General features: G+C 32.6%; 1 long non-coding RNA gene across 5 annotated transcripts; it reads right to left on the reverse strand.

Annotated features, from left to right (window-relative positions):
* Positions 1-1,186: 1,186 nt before the first annotated feature.
* On the reverse strand, positions 1,187-5,867 carry LOC112697150 (uncharacterized). Of its 5 annotated transcripts, none has more exons than XR_003151100.3 (9): positions 5,550-5,858; positions 5,336-5,395; positions 5,170-5,252; positions 4,860-5,075; positions 4,682-4,720; positions 4,227-4,378; positions 4,056-4,117; positions 2,773-2,857; positions 1,187-1,818 (listed from the first exon to the last, which is right to left on the reverse strand). It is a non-coding gene; the product is annotated as an uncharacterized lncRNA (long non-coding RNA). The 5 variants fall into 5 exon arrangements; XR_003151098.3 differs by having other exon boundaries at positions 5,152-5,252; XR_003151096.3 differs by lacking the exon at positions 5,336-5,395 and having other exon boundaries at positions 5,550-5,867.
* Positions 5,868-6,803: the final 936 nt, after the last annotated feature.

Consider the following 6,803-nt stretch of genomic DNA (forward strand, 5'->3'; position numbering starts at 1 on the left):
GTTTTAGAAATTTTTAAAATTCAAATTTTAAAAGAAAGCAAGACTAACAAGATACTAAAATTTAAAATTTAAAATTTGAAATAAGATAAGATAAAAAAAATTTGAAAATAAAAAAAAGATAAGATAAAGAATTTAAAGATAGAAAAAATAAACAAGAAAAACAAGATTACTAATCAAGAAACCGAACTTTTAAAATTAAAATAAGATAAAACAAATAACTAACTAACAAAATTTGAAAATAAAATAAAAGATTTGATTTTGAAAATTTTTAAAATTTAAAAAGAAAGAGTTAATCAAAGATGTTAAAATTTAAATTTGGAAAGAAAAAGTCAAATAAAATAAGATAAGAATTTAAAAATTTAAGACAAAAGATTTGATTTTTTTTGAAAAATTTTGAAATTAAAAAGATTTGATTTTTTGAAAGATTTTGAAATTCAAATTTTAAAGAAAGAAAAACTAACAAAATACTAGGCTTTCAAAATTTTGAATTTAAAATAAAGATAAGCTAACAAAATTTTGAAATTAAAGAAAAAGTTATGATAAAGATTTAAAGATGAAAAAGATAAACAAGAAAATTAAATCAGAAGATTACCAATGTGACACTAAAATTAAAATTTTGAAATCAAATCTAAAAGTTTTTTAAAATATGTTTACAATCACAACTAGAAAATGGATTAATACAGACAGATTTACAGATGGATCTAGTCTTTATTACAGACGGATTTTTGGTTACCGACGAAATTACCGACGGATTTTGTCCCTCTGTAAAAGTCCCGTCGGAAATTATTTACCGACGGATTTTTTCCGTCGGAAAATTACAGACGGATTTTTAGAAGTTACCGACGGATTTTCCCTCTGTAAATTTTCTATCCATTTCCCAAAGGCGACGAACTTTCCGACGGATTTTCCGTCTGTAATTACAGACGGATTTTCAGATGGATTTTCCGTCTGTAATTACAGACGGAATTTTCCGACGGATTTTCCGTTTGTAACTACAGACGAATTTTTCAACAGATTTTCCGTCTGTAATTTGAACTTTGGAAAATCATCCCACGTTCTGATTACAGATAGAAAATCTGTCTGTAAATCCGTCAGTAAGATAAAATAGAATTTTTTTTAGATTTTTCCATTGCAAAATGAATACTTTATATTTGTTTTCTAAATTTACTCCATCAAACACTATAAATTGAAAAAAAAAAAGCCAAAAATCACATAAATAAACATAATATTCATTACATGATACCTATAAAATTGGATGTTATTTTTCAACATCATTGGCCAATATCTCATTGTTTTAATAAAAAATACCCAAAAACCCTAATTGTCTTCCCTTCTTCAAACTGTATGCTACGTTCTTCTGTTCTTCGAATTTCCTTCTCTTCTTCGAATAGGCACTTGATCATCAAAAGATGCATTAAGCAATTCTCTACGTTGTTGAGTTTCATTTCTATTAATCAAGCTTCCAGGGTGGCTTGGATGAGGATTAAGTTCATCTTCACTGTTAAATATGGTGAGACTTCCAGAAGAAACAGGACAAGGCCTTGATGAACCAAGACTGGTGGTTCTGCTAAGTCTGAAGCTTATGTTACCAGGAATGAAGCTAAAACGAGAAAGGAATCTACTTGAAGGATTCAAAGACTGAGTTGAAGAAGCATGATTAGAGCTGCTACCGGTTCTGGATGCTGTGTGATCCCACTCGTCAAGGTCGATGTTAGGAGGCATTTCATCATCATACTTGGCTTTTCTAAATGATTTTGATTTCACTTCATCCGAAACTATTTCAACTCCACTTCCATTTACTTTGTTCTGATCACAAACCTGAAGCATGAGTGGTAAAATGCAAACAACAATTAGTACCACAGCCCTCTCACTAATCAACCAATCCTATAACTGATACATAATGGTTATACAGGAAACAACGAAGTCTGCAAAATTTGTTCCATTTAATACCAAATCATTAAGGTTTTTAATTTTAAGCCTAATATAATATTGAAGTTGGCAACAGAACACACAGGGAAATCAATGTATTGTACTTGCTCCCTTGTATAAAAAATGTTGCTTTTTTTTTCCTTTCTTTTTTTAAATTCACCAATTATGTATCATCTGATTGACTTGTTACATGACTTTCAGCTGTACTAATTAAAAGGCAATAAATACCCACAAAAACTGTTAGTGTCATTGATGAACTCAAACATACAAGGAAAATTTAGGTAGGCACAATCTACACTTTACACATGCCACTTTTTATCATAAAGGATAAACAGTGCAATAAATTCATACTAGTAAGCAACCAAGTATAGTGGGAAGAAGTAGTAAAATTGACTTTTCTTGTTTCAAATCAAATAAGAGCATGGAGCACCTTTTAAATTTTGACTAAAAAAAAGTCTAATTTTTTAAGAGCAATGACCGGAATTTAACCAAATAACAATTAACATAGTCACCATTTCCTCATGCATGTAGTATAACTCAAATAAATTAAATTATCCGAATGAAAAATCTTGAAAATGACCATATGTTGCAACCTGATGAATTCAGTGATTAGAACTAAGAGAAAAGAAGGCTAAAAAGATAATTCTTAACCATTGTGATCCCAGAAACAACCTCTATTTTAATTAACAAAACTAAAACTCAAACTTATCACAAAACTAAGAGAAAAGGAAACTAACAAGATAAAAACACATTACAAAAGAATTGAAGAAAGTGAAAACAGAAGAAAATGAAGAAAAAGAGCAATGGCATTGTGCAAATTGCAGAGTAACAGAGATAGCTTACCTGGTCTTCATGGACAAAAAATGAATTCTCGAGCTTCCTTCTCACTAGTTGGCTTTTCCCTTATTATTCCTTGGTATACCACAACCTACAGAGCATTTGTAAAGACAGAAATAGGCTTAGAAAAGTATTATATAAATTTTGCAGTAATTAACAAAGTGGTGGGACCATCTTTCTCCAAGTTACTTCCAATTAGTAGCTTTTGCACAATAGCATCTGCCTAATAAGAATATCAAAACATAAGAATACTAAATGCATTTTGGAAAAATCATAACATTCTTTTAGTTTATGTGCTTATTTAATGAAATTACTGAGACTACTGGCTGATAACATGAAACCTGCAATCTTTTTGCATATTCAGTCACAACAACAAGATGCAAGAGACCTTGAACAGATATTTTATTCATCAGAAAAGAAAATCTTCAAAACCAAATAAATATATGATCGTGTTTCAGCTGGTTTTCATTATCAAGCATGCGCTTTGCTTCATATAGAAGCTTGAGAAGGAGAGTGGAGTGAAGTTCTTGTAGCATTAACTGAACAATAAGAATACAAAATCTTTTCATCCCACTCTCATTTTAGTCATCACATTATTTTTCGATATAGTATACACAAAAAAAATTTACTTGGACTGTATCTAAAATAAGGGTGAGTCAATTTGGGTGTATCTAAAATAAGACATAAGACACTCTACTTGGACTGTAATTTTTATCTCAGCAACCAAGGTGGAAGTCATTGCATTTGGAGGAGTTGTAATAATAATAATAGTAATAATTGAACCAAACATTCATACAAAAGCTTCTAACATACAAATTAAACATGTGATGAATTGAAGTATTGTTGATATAATTTTTAAGGGTTAATTGCAATAGATTCTAACATACAAAAGAGTGCAGTTAACATTTTATAATATATAAGATAAGAGGTTTGTAGCAGGGAGGTAAATTGTTTTACATCTGTTATCTCGTATCTGTGTAAGCAAAGAATAATGGCCACGGTTTAAAACAGGAAGAAAGAGGTTGCTTTTAGTGATTAGATGCTTTAAACTCGGCATTAAACTTTCCTTGTCATACTAATCAAGAATTGGTGCTAAACCAAAGGACACAGACTTCTATGTTATTTTAACATTCATGATTAATGAGAGCTTCTTAATCCCACGAAAAACATTATTAATCACTAGCTAGCTAATTAATCTGTAGTGTAAAGAATTAAGTTGTCTTAGCATATCTATAACTGATTATTTTAGAAGCCAGATATAATAAACTACAATTACATCAAGGATGTACCTTGAGCACCAAATATGATCAGCGGCTTCAATAACTACACAAGGGCCAACTTGATACTCCCACTGCAATGTTCATGGAAATGATACTGTGAAAAACCGAGTTCTTGCATTTATAACCTCTAAACCATAATTATATATATGTCGGAGTTTGAGTATAAGCATAAGCACTTACACAACTAGGCCAATAACAAACTTCAATGCAGACCCATTGCTTTGAGAAATAGGATCTCTTGAAGTTATTTTTGGTTGTAACTGTTCACCTCCTCAGCTTGCAATCTGATGCTTGAACTCTTCTACAACCTTGCTTAAAATAGATTCAACCAACTGTTCCATGAAGAGAAAAATATTACTTAGAAGCTTGTAGGCTCAAACGTACTCTCGATAGTACTGAAGTAGTGGAAGACTAGTGATTGGACTATGCTCCAACTCTCTGGTTCTGAATGAGAAGATTGGACTATGCTCCAACTCACTTTGAGCCTTCTCAGATTAAAGGGTTAAAAATTGATTACTAACTCCTCCAATCCTTTTACCATTGCTTCAGAGCTCACAGAAGATAAGAATTAAAGGGTTAAAAATTGATTAAGTATGTCTTCAAGACTTGGGAGAGACAAGGAGGGCCAGCTTTACCTGGGAACTAATATAATTCAGTGAACCCTGATGAACAAGCTGCAAAATACATAAGCCAACAACACAGAAACTAATACAAATTAAATATTGAACTAAACCTTATTTATCAGAATAACAATTCTAAAACATAAAATAGAACTCTATAAGGGTTATGCAATTGAAATATTAACCTGACTACCTGAGTATTTTGACCCGCTAGACCAACTTGATCTCGTCTAACAGATCCATCGCCAGTTCTAGCAGATCCTGAGTATTCCTTCTGTATCAATCGAATCGAATCGATGTAACAGACACAGTCAAGTCACCAAGAGAACCCCACTGCTCAGCCACCCTTTTATATATTATATTGGAAGTCTGAACCCTCTCCAACATACATATTATGCACTGTCATGCTCTGCAACATTCACAATCTCAATTACTATCAACATAATCTCATAATTAGCATATAATTAGAGACATGAAACCCTAACTTTGAGTAGAGGCGTTACAGATCCATCGTTAAGAGTGAAGATATCAGAAATTTAGAAGCAAATTTAGAAGCATAGTGTCAACAAGATCTTGAGCTGTAACACTGAATAACAAGCAAATGATTATCAAATAATGAAAGTTGTAAATAATTATCAAACAAATAGCTCAAATTGAATTACAAATTACTTGAACAAAGCAGAACAGAACAGATTCAACATTCGTCCAAGCAAATGATTCAAACGAAAGCTTCGATTGCAGAAAAAATTCATCAAAATCAGAGTAAATCCGCAGATTCAAACGAAGCACAAAAGTAGAGTATGATAAACCTAAAACTGCACAGAAAAATTGAGCCCTAAGGTTCATCACAAAGAACAGAATCACAAAATCAGGATTTATATACCTGAAATTTGAGATGGTTACAAGAAGAACTGAGAGAGTGAGTTGAGATTAGATGGAAGAGGCGCCAGAGGGAGCAGATGCGATGAGAGCGTCGGCAGAGAGAGCTCTGCGACGAGAGCGGCGGCGGGGGGATCTCGTAGGACGCAAGGGATGACAGAGAGATTGTGCGATGCAAGCAGCGGCGGCAGCGGCAACGGCCACGGCGGAAGAAGCAGAAGTAGCAACCACGGAGAGAAAAGTAACTCGTGCCAGGGAGAGAGGAAGAAGCTCGTGTTGGAGCTCGAAACACAGTTTGAACGGGGGCTGCCACGGAGAGAGAAGAGGGTATAGGTTAGGTCTAAATTAAAATTTTCAGACAGAAAATTTTAGATTACAGACGAATTTTCCGTCTGTAATTAAGTAAATAAAATGCGCATTTTATTTACTTAATTACAGACGGAAAATCCGTCTGTAACTATTCTACGGAAAAAAATTAATTTTTCCGACAGAATTATAGACGGATTCTCTTTTCCGTTTGTAATTTATGCTAATCTATTTTTTTTATTTTCCGACAAAAAAATCCCTCTGAAATTCTGTCTGTATTTCAGTGGGATAAAATCCGTCGGAAATATCCGTCTATAATAACTAGTTTTCTAGTAGTGAATATATAATAATTATTTTTTTCTCAAAAAATTAAAAAGGAAAGAAAAACACTAGACGAACACCAAATTTAACAATTTTGAGATTAATAAAAAGAAAACACCAAGGAAAAATTCAAACAAAAAGAAAGGAAACAAGAATAATTTTCGAAAATTAAGAAAAGAAAAATCAAAGGGACACCAAATTTAAAAATTGATACTAGACTCAAACAGAAGAAAAAGATGCCTAAAGATAAAAAGTTTTGAAACTTTTTTTGAAAAAGAAAATAAGAAACACAATTAAAAGAAAACTAGTAAAAGATACCTGATCTAAGTAGCAAGGCAAACAGTAGCTTGTCAATCTCAAACAATTTCTGGTAACGGCGCCAAAAACTTGGTGCGCAAAATTAGAACTCACACAACTGAACCGGCAAGTGCACCGGGTCGTCCAAGTAATACCTTAGGTGAGTGAGAGTCGATCCCACGAGGATTGTCGGATTGAGCAAGCTGTGGTTATCCTACAGATCTTAGTCAGGCGAATAGAAAAGAGAGTTGTTGATGTATGTGCATAAAATGAAATAATAAAGAAAACAATACTGAATTGGTGTAGAAACGATGATGGAGAATCAGTTAAGGCC

Source organism: Arachis hypogaea, chromosome 6, assembly GCF_003086295.3.
Source record: "Arachis hypogaea cultivar Tifrunner chromosome 6, arahy.Tifrunner.gnm2.J5K5, whole genome shotgun sequence".
Lineage (NCBI taxonomy): Eukaryota > Viridiplantae > Streptophyta > Magnoliopsida > Fabales > Fabaceae > Arachis > Arachis hypogaea.